Consider the following 15,868-nt stretch of genomic DNA (forward strand, 5'->3'; position numbering starts at 1 on the left):
GACGTCTCTCGTTCTATTATGCTTTAGGTAAGGAAAGGGGTTATGTCGAGCGAGGTGATGAGGTCTCGTCTCTCGATCTACACTTTCAGTTAGAAAAGAGATTATGCCGAGCGACGTAACAAAGCCTCGTCTCTCAATCTACTACGTTTTAAGTTATTAAGGGAGGGTTATGTTAAGTACCGGCTAGCCACGGTACCCGAGATAAGTGAAAACCTAGCCGCACTGTCTGGTGCCCTAGCGCACTGCTGCCCACTTAGTGTTATACTCACTTTTCTCTCCGTCACACGTCTGCTTACTCTGATAGTCGTCGCAAATGTACCGCCACACTCGCTAGTGGGCCATGCGCTTGCCTAGGTTTGTCAACTTCGCCACGAGCTTTTGCAACTTCGCCACCGAATTGAAGTTGCGCTCTCGAAGACGGTGTTGAGCAACCGATCAGCAATACACGGTTGCTGCTACGGCTGGCGGTTGAATTAAAATTTAAAATTAAGCCCTTGATGGCTACTTAGCGCCTTGAGCTTCGTACCTACTCTCTTACTAGGAATGGCTCCTTGCTTTTTTTACTATCGATACTTATGACTTACAGAACAAAGAAACTATGGATCACTGGTTGCCATTCTTATTACTAATACTTGTGCTACTTAAAACTAGCAAAACAATGAAACTATGGATGTTGCGGCTTCTTGCCTTTCTCACTACTAATACTAATACTACTTAAAACTAACAAAACAATGAGGCTACAGGTCTAGCGGTCCTTGCCGTGAAACAAGATTGTGGGGTGTCCACTTTAGGTATCCGCCTCACAATGCGGTGCCCAATTTAAAGAAGCACTCGACTTTTTTGATGTAGGCTTAAAAATCAAAGATAAATAGATATAAATATCAATGCAGTTACAGAGAAAAGTCTCCTTAAGGTCTAGGATCCACACCGCTGGTGTCTTATGTGGCAGGAGTTGGTGGCCCATAGTCGCGAAGCGTGTGGTGGAATCCGAAAAGCACGACAAGGGAAAATAATACTACAATATCCATATGCATGAAAAGCTTCTCTTTTGGCTTATGATGGTAAGTCACGTTCACATGTTGGAGAAACGTCCGCGACCGTTTATCTTAGCCTGATGGTAGCCGCAATGATAAAGGCATCTACTGATAAAAATGTGATATTAGGGTAATTTTATCAGATGTTATTTATTCCTTTATTAGTTTTGTTTGCAACATTCTGTGATAATGTTGAATGTTTGACAAGTTGGCCTGTGTTAGGATTTGGTTAGCTCCCCCGAAGCATATAAATTTTGAAACAAATACAAGAAAACAAATTTTTTTATGAGGTTTTGTTATGGTCGATGTTTATTTATTTATTATTCAATATTAGTAAGATTTGCAAGTGGGTGTTTATTTACATATTTATTGAATAGGATTTATTTGTAAAGTTTTTATAGCATTGAAAATGGGTAAAACGGGTATATTGTATTTGTGCAAAATGCAAATCTATGTAACAAACAGAAGGAAGCATCTCAGACCCCATAAAGTATATATATTCTTGATCAGCATCAATAGCCGAGTCGATCTAGCTACAGACTTGAAATTTTAGATGTAGGTCCTCCTAGTGTCTGCGTAGATCGAGTTTGTTTTCGAAAATTTTTTTTATTTATTTAGCTAATTTGTTGATACTATGCTTGAGCATATTTTTCCTCCAATGGGATTTGGCTGCAGTGCCGAAGATTTGGCTTCTATAGCGCCAAACTGAGGCCTGTAGGGATTTGTACAACAGCACCTTGTTGCTCAGAGAGAGAGAGAGCTTGGTGTTTTCCTTTAAGAGCCATGTTATTCTTTTTAGTTTTTGTCGTAAGCTATGACATACTGTTCTTATATGTTTGCTCCCAGTGAGCCTGCGATCAAGGTGGACTCCAAGGTAGCGGAGGCCTTCTTTGTGGCCAAGCAGTTCGCCTTGGAGGTACACTCCTGGCGACGTATCTCTGCGGATCTGGAATGTGAAGCATATCGATTTGTGACTGTTGATGGCAATTCGCCACACATTCTTGCAGTTGATCGGTGGCTTGGTATACACAGCTGACTTTGCAGAATATTTCTGTGTCGTCAGCGAATGTGACGAGGCTGAAGTTATTGGGATGCTCCAGTGTCATCGGGTCCACCGTTGGCATGTCGGCTGTGAAAACGGTGTAGAGTTACGGAGCAAGAACGCTGCCCTGGGGGACTCCAGCTTGGATTTCCTTGACTCTTGAGAACGTGCCGTCGACTACCACAACAAATTGTCTAATTTTGAGGAAGCTGTGAAATAAATAAAACAGAGAGGGGGGAAGCAAAGTTTTTAATTTGAACAGAAGTCCTTTGTGCCACACTCGGTCAAACGCCTGTTTGATGTCAACGAATGCCGACCCAATACTCGAAGTTTTCAAAGCTGTCAAGGATGAATTCAACCACTCGATGAAGCTGCTGCGGTGTCCCATGTCGTCTTCGAAATCCAAACTGATGCCTTGGTATGATCCGCTTAACGCAATCCAGCTCCGTCACTCTAGCCAATAATATTCATTCGAATATTTTGGAAAAGGTCGGAAGCAGGTCGATAAAATTCGACTTGCGTGAGCGATTTTTTAGGTTTTGGGCTCATGGCGATCAGAGCGCTTTTTAACTCTCTTAGAAAGTATCCAATTCGAAGCATTGTATTGAATGTGAGCACAATAAATAGTATGCCCTTGGCAGGCAGCAGCTTTATTGTTCTGCTGTCCAGTTCGTCAGATCCAGGGGCTTTTCTTGTCTTAAGCGCTTGGATATGTGATTCGACCTCTTTAAGAGTCACATGGACCTTGGACTTGCCTCTAAGTGTATGGCGAAAGTTTCAGCACGTTCCAAACTCGATCTAGCCCAGACATCATCACCTCTTTTTATGGGGCTTTTGCGGACGGGTTGCTTTTTTAAGTTTTTTGTCAACTGCCAGAGGCTGTATCCCGTGCTTGCATCTTGGCTTATGGCTGCAAGGACTTTCTGAAGCAGGTTGGATATCCTTCTATAAATCCTGTTCACGCTTCGGTCACCGGCTGCTGCTCGCATCTTCGCCAAGAAATAATCGATAGCATCTTTGATGTCCTCAGGGGAGCTCAAAGTCATGTTGAGGTTGATGGAATTATTGAGTTCAGCCTGAAATCTTTCAACTTCCCCATTTTTCAGTAATAGAGGCAAAAGTCTCTTTCTCTTTGGCTGCTGTAAAGGGTTGGTGTGGACAGTAGCCAAAAGAGGAAGATTGTCATATTTGGCCTCGATGGAGAGTGAATTCTACCTAAGTAATGGCCTTATGAAGAAGTCTATTGCGCTAGGAGTGCTTTGCGAGTTGTATGCGTAGTATGTTGCATCTCCGGTTGCCAAGACATCACATATGCAGTCAATGATGGCTTCGTGCAATCTCTGCCCCCTCGTACAGGCTCTGTTGTTTCCCCATAGACTGTGTTTCGCATTCCAAATTATTCAAATTATATATATTCTTGATCAGCATCAATAGCTGAGTCAATCTAGCCTTGTCCGTCTGTCTTTCCGTCCGTTCGTCTGTCCGTATTTATAAACGCAAGGTTAAATAACTTATAAGCGCTACAGACTTGAAATTTTGGATGTAGCTCCTCCTAGTGCCTGCGCAAATCGAGTTAGTTTCCGAAAATTGTATTTGTTTATTAATTTTATTTTTTTCGTTCTTTTATTTTTTATTATTTTGTTCTCCAATGAGATTTTGCTGCAGTGCCGAAGATTTGGCTTCCATAGCGCCAAAAGGAATTATTACAACAGCACCTTGTTGCTCACAGAGAGAGAGAGAGAGAGAGAGAGCTTGGTATTTTCCTTTAAGAGCCATGTTATTCTTTAGTTTTTGTCGTAAGCTATGACATACTGTTCTTATATGTTTGCTCCAAGTGAGCCTGCGATCAAGGTGGATTCCAAGGTAGCGGTGGCCGTCTTTGTGTTCAAGAAGTTCTCCTTGGAGGTACACTCTTGGCGACGTATCTCTGCGGATCGCGAATGTGGAGCATATTGATGGTAATTCGCCACACTTGAGAATGTGCCGTCGACTACCACAACAAATTGTCTACTTTTGAGGAAGCTGTGAAATAAATAAAACAGAGAGGGGGAATCCTTTGAATCCAATTCGAAGCAGGGTTGGTGTGGACAGTAGCCAAAAGAGGAAGATTGTCATATTTGGCTTCGATAGAGAGTGAGTTCTACCTAAGGCCACTATATATGAAGAAGTCTATTACGCTAGGAGTGCGTTGCGAGTTGTATGCGTAGTATGTTGCATCTCCGGTTGCCAAGACATCACATCTGCAGTCAATTATGGCTTCGTGCAATCTCTGCCCCCACGTACAGGCTCTGTTGTTTCACCATAGACTGTGTTTCGCATTCCAGTCCCCCCCGGCAACGAACTTTGTTCCTGGGTTCATTATTAGGAACTCAAAGTTGGCTTTGGGCCACAGTTGGCGGGAGGTAGAGAGAGACAATTGTGAAATCTCCTCGGTTAGTGCTTACCTTGACTGCGGCCATCTGCAGGTGTTGATATATGTGTTCCAGGGGGTGGTGGCTCAGGCTGTGGTGAATAAGGATGCCGGCACCTCTTTTACGATAGTTGCAGGAGTGTTGAGCTGTGTATGCAATATATCCGGGGGCATAAATATTGGTACACATGCGCATGTAAGTTTCCGTTAGGAGCATAATGTCGCTGTTGTGGGTGGTAAGGAAGGTCAGTTCAGATTTTAATATAAAGACCATCCGCGTTCCATAATCCGATCCTTAATTGCCTCATTTTGATGGGATAAGGCGGGAAATTACCGACATCAGGATTTGATGAGTTTCGGAGTTTCAATGAAGTGTGTTTAGGATTTGGTCCATTCTTGAGGTAAGACTTAGCATAGACTCTTCAAGAGACGCAATTCTAGAACTAGTATCATCGCTCGGTCGGTTTCCGGAAATGTTGTTGGGCTGCCTTTCGTACGCTTTTTCATCCGGTAAGCGTTGGGTGGCATCTCTTCGCTCTCTGATTGCTGGCTTATCCGATCTGAGCATGTCCGTAAAAGATACGGATTTGCCAGCTACCATGGGAGGAAGGATGAATCGAAATTTATTTATATTTTGCCGAGCATTGTGAGCCTTGATGAGGGGACCCAAGATATAAGGAGCCGGCTTGCGTACCTTGATTCGGTCTATGTACCATTTATAGCCTTTGTAATTGGCAGAGTGGTTTCCGCCACAGTTAGCACAGAAGAAGTCGGCTTCCTGGACTGCTTTGCAAGGAGGAGATCCTGTTGGGTGCACTTCAGCACATCTACAGCGCTATGCGTGTATATGCGTGTCCATGCTGAGAAGTATTATTACTTAAAGAATTTACCGCAACGGTGCCCAGAAGTCTCTAAAATATGCTGGGAGATAACACCTACACTGCTAAAACGCAGACGCACTAGGGTGCTGCGCAAATGATAAGAAACGTTTTGCGCTGTGTTTTGTTGCCCTTGGGCAAGATAATTTCTATTTGTTTTCTGTTATAGTTTTGGTTTTTGCAAATTATTGTTGCCGGCAATGCCGTTAAGGCATTACCCAAAACTTAAATAGTGACGCTTAGCGTCAGAAAGTTTATTACACACCGATATAGAATCGAAAATCACTTTGATTTGTATGTTACGCACTTACGTCTCGTTCAACTGTCGGAGAGAAACTGAGTATCCGATAATCGATACTTACTTACTTGCTACATTTCTAAACAATTGATCAAAATCGATATATACATCCTGTATTTTGAGCAAAATGGGTAAATAGTATGAGCTAGAGTCACCAGACTTGATATGTTGCTTCTAGAATATTTTATATATATATATGTAAATCAATCGCCATCTCCCCGCTTCCACTGAAGGGCTATAAATCAACTCAACTTATATTGCCTACCAACTCAAGCCACAATTTTAATGCAATTGACATTTTGGAAATACACGAATATTCCATGGTCCAATAAAATATACTGTAGAAAATTTCATTAGGATCGGCTAAAAAACCAAAGTTATGCTTTACTAAGCGATTGGATGGAGTGCCCATTCGATGAATTTCTCTATACATGTACACACACACATTCATGCGTGTCTGTGTCAAATTACATATACCAACAGCATTCCAATTGCGATTTTTTTTTGTGCTGCTATTTGATTTTTTTTTTTCTCAATAATACTTAAATATTGGTGTGGCTGTTGAGTAGCGATGGCGGCCAGAAATGCGGTTAGTTTCGAGTTCGAACCCTTCCAAGAGAATTTTTTTTTACATTTATCTTTATTATTAGAAACGCCCGCGAAGCTCGAGCAGCATGTGATGTTTTAATAAGAGGGTTCAGGGTATTCCCTAGTCGGGAGCTCCCGACTAAAACCTCTTACTTGTTTCGACTAGTATAAGAGTAGTAAGCTTTCTAGACGAGAAGGCTACAGTTTTCATAAGGGATTAGTATGGCTGAGGAACAGGTGCCTGACTGGGTTTTGGACGCCGACGGAGCGTCGGCACTGCCGCCGCCGCGTCTGTAAGGAGGTCTGGTGTGAACGCCAATGCACTGTCGGTGATTTGCTGGGTGACAGATCCCCCATCCGCGCGGAGATGCGAAGAGGCTTCATGGAGATGATAAAGGGCATCATTGGTGCGCTTAGACCGTCTAGGAGCCAAGCTGGAGAACCCAACATTGCGCCGTCGTACCTTCACCGCAAACATGCGCAATCGCAAATAAGTAAAAAGGGATCCAGCTTAAGACATTTCCAATATCGGTGCCACCGAAGGCAAACAGACAAGGCGCACGTGGGGTGGATTATTGACCCAGCAGCCCAGTATTCGTTGCAGATGCTCAGGCAATAAACTGGCGTTATCCGAATAATCGCCACTTCTAAGTAGAAGACGAGAGCAGATGACTTTCAGCCGGAAGAAGCATAGATGAGCTGTGGATGAGCTGCGCCAAGAGAGCATAGAAGTGGGAAGGCAGAAGTCGAGCTGGGTACGGGCCACCGTCACGTTACTCGCAAGAAACAAAGCCAACAGTTCACGAGGTTGAAGTATCACCACATCTTGCGGAAGAGCCGTCTAGACATCGGGAGGACGCCTACATACAAAACAGGACAACTTCCGGCTAGTGTGCTGGAATTGTAGGCGTTCGATCACATTTTTAGTGACTGCGTTAGTGCAAAATATTCTACTATAGGTGCGGAAAGCCAGACACATGCTGCTCATAGTACGAAAATTGTCCGGTAAACCCCAGAGAGAGGCCGATAATGGCGGGACAGCCGCTTTTGGGACGGCGACCGCGGAGAAGAATGAGAAGAGCACCTACCAAAGCCAATAGTTGTTGAAAAATAGACGAATAAAGACCAGGATAGGACTATTTATAAAGATATGAACAAAAGAAGAACATTAAAGGACTTACCATATGAAGAATGTGTTCGGGCATACATGTATGTCGTGCCGGAAGAGAATTTTTGGTAAGCGACAAATGAATGGAATGACGCTGGCCACCCGATGAGTGTAGAAGGCTCGTGCGCGCTTCCGCAGACGCAGGATGACGAGGCGCCAGGTGCCCAACCGCTTCAAGATAGACCTTTCCCGTTACCGCCAGCGATGCAGAAAGTAGTGAACGATGAAGTGGTCAAAATGCTGAACTTGGGGGTTATAGCAGAGTGCAACAGTCCATGGAGTAACCGTACAACGGTAGCGCGAAGACCGGGCAAAACCCGTTTTTGCCTCGATGCACGCAAGCTAAACAATTTGAAAGACGCTTATCTACTACTCTGTATAGAACACATCCTTTATAGGATAGACCAGACCTGGAGATGTAGTTCCAGTGTAGATCGGTAATTCGCATATTGGCAAATTGAACTAGATGACTAATGCAAGCTATATACCGCGTTTACTGTACAAGGTAGGCCACTATACCTATATACTATATACTATACTTTTTGGTCTGTATAATGTAGCCCAACTTCTAGTTTGCTTGATAGACAAAGTGATTCCCACTGAGCTACCGTCCAACGTCTTTAAATACTTGGATGATTTACTTGTTATTTCCCCGGATTTTCCAACGCACTTTAGATATCTGCAACAACCAGGCAAACGCTTAAATGAATATTTTTTGGAAACAGTTCTGCTTCAAGGCATTAAGATATTTAGGATTCATTATTAATGGTGGCACGCTTTGCATGGACCCCGAATGGGCTATAGCTATTAAACGAATCCCCGTGCCTTCGTCGCGTAAAGAAGTTTGCTCATGTTTGAATACAGGAGGTTAGTACCGTCGAGATTTTGCGACCATGACTGCATCTCTGACCGAAATGCTAAAAAAGATAGCGGACAGATTATATTGAGTGAAGAGGCAACACAATCCGTTGAACAGTAGAAGACGCGGACTTTTCCAACCCATTTTTTGTACAGTGCGATGCGTCGTAGTTCGGCATGGAAGCGGTGTTGTTCCAAAAAGACAGCGATAATCAAGAACGACTCATAGCCTTATGTTCAATTTATGCGAGCAAAAAAGGAGTGCTAAGCGTCGATACTGGCCATGAAAAAGTTCAGACCGTATGCCTTTCACATGCATCACTGACCACGCCAGCCTAAAATGCCTGACGTCCATAAAGGACCTTAGCGGGAGATTAGCTCGTTGATGATTGCAGCAGCAAGGCTATCACTTTACCATTGACCGGAATATGATCACAGCCTCGCGATTCAGAGCAATGCAAGCGTATTTGGAGCAAGATCACCTCGAGTGGGACCTCTACCTCAAGGAAATAGAAGTGTCAACACGCAATGTCCTTCACACGGCGACAGGGGTGATTCCATTTTCTCTCATGTTCCTTAACAAGGCATGTTATAAAGTTGCTCGTAGGTTGGGTTCTCTGAGTGATCATGTGGTTTTTTATTGGCACCCAGCAGACAAACACACATTATAAGACAGCGAGTCCAAAGCCAGCCACACCGAAAGGAGTTATCGGCAGAATAACACTCGAGCCCGAATGCTCCAGGCGGAACCCGGCCAGAAAGTCTACAGTAGCAACTTTGTACTTAGCGATTTTGAAAAGGCTTTTATCGCCAAATTTACAAAGAAGTTCCTAACGACTCGAGTCGTGCGTCGCGTAAGCAACAGCTCGTACTTGCCAGCAGACTTGCAAGGGAAGCCCCTAGGCGTTTTTCATGCCAAGGATATACGAGCAAAGAACAAGGACGTGGTGTGCCTCACGTTGGGCGCTGCTCAGCGTAGAAAGGGACTGGGCCGGCCAGGCTGGGCGCAGGCAGAGGCAGCAGATCCGATTCCAAGCCCATGGCTCCCAATGTTCCTGCCAGCGGCTTTGCGTCGTTGGAAATCCTTGGGTTCTGTTGCATGGGGAGTCGCTAAGGTCTATCTAATATATCGGTAAGGGCCCAAAACACCTTAAAGCGCCTCAAAGTTTGCAAGGGTGCCAAGGCCATGCTCAGGATTCACCGCCTTGAGGGAAAAAATTTGAGAGAGTATAGGCGGTTGCCCGCCCGATTCGGGGAGTCGGGGAGTTCAATTTTGTGAGCGGTTAACGGCGGTGTGCCATACTCGAAGTAAAATTAAAGTCTTGTTTTTTCATGTCAGCCAAAAGTCATCAGCCTTACTGGCATAAAGTTAAAGTTTTAATTTAATTAAGTACAAACATATTGCAAAAATTTTAGTATACAAACAATACCTGGAACTTTAAAAGGCACACACACACCCATACACAGTTATGATAAAACATATTATCGTTCAACAAAAAACCGATGAAAAGAACACTTTAAGAAAGGCACCTCAGCAATTTTGGGAACGAACAGCTAATGAACTCCACGCTGAAAGACGTTTGCCAAGCCATCCCACATATTACCGGTCCGCAGATCCTAAGCGCGAGCCACCAAAAGAGGGGCTCTAACAGCGGCGAAGCGGCCAACTGCGAGATCACGGGCACATCCGAGTGAGTCTTTTCCATTTCGTCGCTCCCGCTCTAAATAACAGCAGAGTCTAACGCAGACTCCCTGAAAAGGATCAGATTTTAGCAGTTGTTACATTAAGTTTTTTTTTGTAAATTATGTATATAAGTATATATGTATGTATTTACGCCAAGTTTCACTTAAGAAAACTAGAGTGCGAACAGAGTGGAAAAAACTGGAGTTTTTATTTTATTTGATTGCATCTGCATATTAAAAATAAAAGTTTAAAATTTGGTACTTGCACGAATTATACACACATTTTAACTTCCCTTCAAATACCCTTTCCTTACTACCACCAGAGAGCTCTTTAATATATCAACTATCTGTTGCACGACTGATTATCGCGGCATACCCGTTTATAGGTATTTCTGTTCTTTATTCGGTGCAACGATTACCGCATTTTTGCTTCCTTTCCTTTGTTGCGGCGTCAGGCAATCACCCTTGTCCGTGTTATTACGTCTGTTCCGTTCGATGTTGTGCTCTGTTAAAAAAGTGAAATTTTAAAAATTAAAATTAAGTCAATAATTATAAAATGATGCAAAGTATAATACGAACCTGTATAAAAAAAAAAACCATAAACAACAAAATGGAGATAAAATGTAAAGAGAAATAAGAAATAACATTAATTGTAAATAATTATTAGAAATGGGATTAATAAAATACAAATAGAGAGAAATGTCCGGCTAAATATCCGATGATGGGGAAATGGGGAATTATAGCGATTTAATAGCCAAAATGAGGGAGACGAGATCAGGTGATCTTCTCCGGATTTTGGTAAATAATAAGAGCTAGAGTCACCAAACTTGACATATAACTTCTAAAATAGAATATATATGCATTTGATGTTGGAAGAAGAGGGTTCAGGGTATCCCCTAGTCGGGAGCTCCCGACTAGAACCTCTTACTTGTTTTTTCTTAATTTATGTAAGCGTCCCACCGATTTGTTTACAATTACTTGTTGTCACATCTGTTAGTGTTGTTCATTCGTAAATAGTTCCGGTTGCCTGATGTTATCTATTTTGTGGTTCGTTTTGGATAGTGTTGTGTAGATCTATTTTGGTAAAGCAGTTATAGCATTGTTTATATCGATTGTGCGGACTGCGGGCCAGAGATGGGACTATACATGAGCCAGCCGGCGAAGCCTAAAGAGAAACAGGCGGTCCCGTAACAATATTTTATAGAAAAAGAGTACAGAATTCTGCGATGGTTGCCACAGAATGTTATTGCTTAGAATTTTGGTCTTTACGGACAGTCGTTAATATACATCGCAGCTGTGGCTGAATAAATATCACTTACAATAGTGATATTTTTGGTAAATTTTAGTTTTAAATTATTTAATTTTTAATAATTTTATTTTAATAATTTGATTTGAATTTTTTTTATTAATTTATTTATTTACGAAGCATGATTTTTTTTAGCATACGGTCGTCAATCATATCTCCTTAATAATCAAACCATATATGGATCTTAGACAGCTTGGCTTCTTGCCGGGCAGATCTACTGTGACCATATGATTTTTTACAATTTTTGCATCCCGAGCTTTAAGCTTCGTTGTCTGGTTCATGTGTATAGTGACTTTTCTAAAGTCTTCAATAAGGCCAGCCACTGCGTTCTAGTTAGGAAATTGTCCAGATTAGGTTTCCATTCTTCTTTATTAAGCTGGTTGGCTTCATATCTATCTACTCGTTAATGCTCGGTTTATCAGCTAAAAAGTAGATAAGTATTATGTTTGCATAACATTTTAGTTACATCTTGCCCAGCGAATCAAGCATTGTCATTATTTTGTTTGTTTGGCTCTTCTCACATATCATAAAATAGCTCAATATTATTAGCTGTTAACTATCTAGCGCTCTTTTACCATTTATACTTTCATCTTAAGCGGCTCCTGCATCAATGCTAGCGACGCAGCAATTAATTTATGTCTCGTATTTCTTATCGATCGCTTCGTTAAACATTGTGCATTTCACCAATAGCTTCAAGAATTCTTTCCTCATAACTAATAAATTATACCACTATACCACTATACTATACTATACTATTTGGTCTGTTCAATGTAGCCCAATTTCTAGTTTGTTTGATAGACAAGGTGATTCCCACCACTAACCAAACAACATATAGACTGGACATCACATACAATCAGCGTTGTCACAAAAAGTATCAGAGGCATTTGGTCCAAAATCGCGAGTAAGGGAGTAAGATATACATATGATGTATTTTTGAACCGCTTACTCTACAGGAAAGTGCTTGGCGCACTCTCTTCCATATGATTTGTGCGATAGAACGGCAACGCTGTTAACTTTTATCTCGCTCGCACTTACTCTCAGCTCTCAATGATCTCTCTATGTTTAGGGATCGTTTAAATGTGTGTGTATTTGGGCGCGCGTCAGACGCGTGCCAATAATGTATTTTCTTTTGCGCCCATGATCAGCCCATTCACAGACATTTGTATGTGTGTGTCTATGTGTAGAGGTCGAAAATAAGAAATCCTAAGATCTTGTTAAATTTGCATCGGGGACAGGCAGGCAGGCAACAGGCACACAAGCGCATAAATGCTTCTATTCATATACAAAATATGCAAGTATGCGTGAATAGCGAGTCCAAAATTTTTTAAATGCACAAATGGCAACGCTTGGGTACCCTTACCAACGATAGCGAGCTAAAATGCAAGAATTTCGCATCGACGTGGCAAACCCTTTCTCTATTTTATATTAGCCGTGCCTTTAAACGGGTAGAAATGCCTCAGCATTTGTGAAAAATTGAATTTTTGCGCAGTTTTGCTTGTCGGACACACACACACACATTGAAACGATCCCTAAACATAAAGAGATAGCATTGAGAGCTGAGAGTAAGTGCGAGCGAGATAAAAGTTAACAGCGTTGCCGTCCTATCGCACAAATCATATGGAAGAGAGTGCGCCAAGCACTTTCCTGTAGAGTGAGCGGTTCAAAAATACATCATATGTATATCTTACTCCCTTACTCGCGAGTTTGGACCAGATGCCTCCGATACATTTTGTGCCTACTTTCCGGTACTCATATCCAGTCCATATGTTTTTTGGTTAGTGTTCCCACCGAGCTACCGTCCAACGTCTTTAAGTACTTGGATGATTTACTTGTTATTTCCCCGGATTTTCCAACGCACTTTAGATATCTGCAAACAGCAGGCAAATGCTTAAATGAATGTTTTTTGGAAACAGTTCTGCTTCAAGGCATTAAGATATTTAGGATTCATTATTAATGGTGGCACGCTTTGCATGGACCCCGAATGGGTTATAGCTATTAAACGAATCCCCGTGCCTTCGTCGCGTAAAGAAGTTTGCTCATGTTTGAATACAGGAGGTTAGTACCGGCGAGATTTTGCGACCATGACCGCAATGCTAAAAAAGATAGCGGACAGATTATATTGAGTGAAGAGGCAACACAATCCGTTGAACAGTAGAAGACGCGGACTTTTCCAACCCATTTTTTGTACAGTGCGATGCGTCGTAGTTCGGCATGGAAGCGGTGTTGTTCCAAAAAGACAGCGATTATCAACAACGACTCATAGCCTTATGTTCAATTTATGCGAACAAACACCAACGGAACTATTCCCTCACTGAAAAGGAGTGCTAAGCGTCGATACTGGCCATGAAAAAGTTCAGACCGTATAAGGTAGGGATGCCTTTCACATGCATCACTGACCACGCCAGCTTAAAATGCCTGACGTCAATAAAGGACCTTAGCGGGAGATTAGCTCGTTGATCATTGCAGCTGCAAGGCTATCACTTTACCATCGAACGGAATATGATCACAGCTTTCGCGATTCAGAGCAATGCAAGCGTATTTGGAGCAAGATCACCTCGAGTGGGACCTCTACCTCAAGGAAATAGAAGTGTCAACACGCAATGTCCTTCACACGGCGACAGGGGTGATTCCATTTTCTCTCATGTTCCTTAACAAGACATGTTATAAAGTTGCTCGTAGGTTGGGTTCTCTGAGTGATCATGTGGTTTTTTATTGGCACCCAGCAGACAAACACACATTATAAGACAGCGAGTCCAAAGCCAGCCACACCGAAAGGAGTTATCGGCAGAATAACACTCGAGCCCGAATGTTCCAGGCGGAACCCGGCCAGAAAGTCTACAGTAGCAACTTTGTACTTAGCGATTTTGAAAAGGCTTTTATCGCCAAATTTACAAAGAAGTTCCTAACGACTCGAGTCGTGCGTCGAGTAAGCAACAGCTCGTACTTGCCAGCAGACTTGCAAGGGAAGCGTCTAGGCGTTTTTCATGCCAAGGATATACGAGCAAAGAACAAGGACGTGGTGTGCCTCACGTTGGGCGCTGCTCAGCGTAGAAAGGGAATGGGCCGGCCAGGCTGGGCGCAGACAGAGGCAGGAGATCCGATTCCAAACCCATGGCTCCCAATGTTCCTTTGCGTCGTTGGGAATCCTTGGGTTATGTTGCATGGGGAGTCGCTAAGGTCTATCAATATATCGGTGAGGGCCCAAAACACCTTAAAGCGCCTCAAATTTTGCTAGGGTGCCAAGGCCGTGCTCAGGATTCACCGCCTTGAGGGAAAAAATTTGAGAGAGTATAGGCGGTTTCCCGCCCGATTCGCTCGTTGGGTAATGAGCGGATCGAATGCCCTTGCTAATGCTCTTGGTCTACAACTGGGCCGTGCTGGCTATGCATACGGGCAGCAACGGTGATCATATTTGAATGTATGCGTGTGCCGAATTTCGCACCTATGAGGTTGCTCCCCGATTGTACAGTCGGGGAGTTCAATTTTGTGAGCGGTCAACGGCGGTGTGCCATGCACGAAGTAAAATTAAAGTCTTGTTTTTTCATGTCAGCCACAAGTCATCTGCCTTACAAGCATAAAGTTAAAGTTTTAATTTAATTAGGACAACGTGTGTGCTAAATTTCGAAGCTAAATTTATTAAGTACAAACATATTGCAAAAATTACAGTACACAAATAATACCTGGAACTTTAAAACACACATTGTCGTTCAACATTATTAAATTCAACAATTACATTGATATATTGATTGATAGAAAAAACACCGGATCCCAGCTTGTTTTCTTGGCATTATATGAAATATATTGTAGGTCTACCTGGTCTGACAAATCGGTGGTTATTTACCCATAACCTCAAGCAACTTGTATTGCTCTTCAACTACCTCAAGCAATCACTGCACGACTACACAGACACCTATATTCATTATATTAGGTAGGTAACAGGCAGAAAATGCTTCCCTCCTCCTCCCTCCTTCTTAATTATCACCAATACCGATGTAAAACCATATTGAAATTATGTTTTAGAGCAAACCCCTTAGGCTTTGAATGCTACAGTCATCAAACTTATCATGTATCTTCTATCAATCAAGTATCTTTCATTTTGTAGCTATCACCAATTCATTTTTTTATGGAAAATATTTTGTTGGTATGGCCGCCGAATAAAGGCGGTGGCATGTAGTGCGGTCTGCTACGGGCTCTAGTCTTATAGAGGAAACTGTTTTAAATTTTATTTTGTTATTGCTACAGAAAACGAGCTGTTAGCGCGAGTTGAATTATGTGTTGGTAAAGAGATCCGCTAGTCAGGAACCAGCGACTAGGGCTTCTTACTTGCTTAGCATGTAGAGCGACCTGCTTCTAATACTGATAGAAGAAGCTTCTTATTTGTTTTCTTTGACGGTGACGGAATATAATTGCATGAAATGAGGCCTTGCACCCTATGATAAAGATACGCAAATGACATCACAAAGGACAGACAGAAGTGATGCTGCTTTTTGCTTATTACTGTAAAACTTTTTTAGCAGGCTTTCGGATGGCCCGCTTTACTAAACCCATACTCTCCCATCTACTATAAGCCAATAATCAGACAGCAGCCGCGATGCTACGGTAC

At 42.5% G+C, this 15,868-nt stretch overlaps 1 long non-coding RNA gene across 2 annotated transcripts; it reads right to left on the minus strand.

Moving 5' to 3' along the window:
* Positions 1-9,607: 9,607 nt before the first annotated feature.
* On the minus strand, positions 9,608-11,014 carry LOC138911545 (uncharacterized). Of its 2 annotated transcripts, none has more exons than XR_011417262.1 (3): positions 10,888-11,014; positions 10,379-10,464; positions 9,608-10,028 (listed from the first exon to the last, which is right to left on the minus strand). It is a non-coding gene; the product is annotated as an uncharacterized lncRNA (long non-coding RNA). The 2 variants fall into 2 exon arrangements; XR_011417261.1 differs by having other exon boundaries at positions 10,241-10,464; positions 10,888-11,013.
* Between the last annotated feature and the right edge of the window lie 4,854 nt (positions 11,015-15,868).

The sequence above is a fragment of the Drosophila virilis genome, unplaced genomic scaffold (genome assembly GCF_030788295.1).
Source record: "Drosophila virilis strain 15010-1051.87 unplaced genomic scaffold, Dvir_AGI_RSII-ME tig00001562, whole genome shotgun sequence".
Lineage (NCBI taxonomy): Eukaryota > Metazoa > Arthropoda > Insecta > Diptera > Drosophilidae > Drosophila > Drosophila virilis.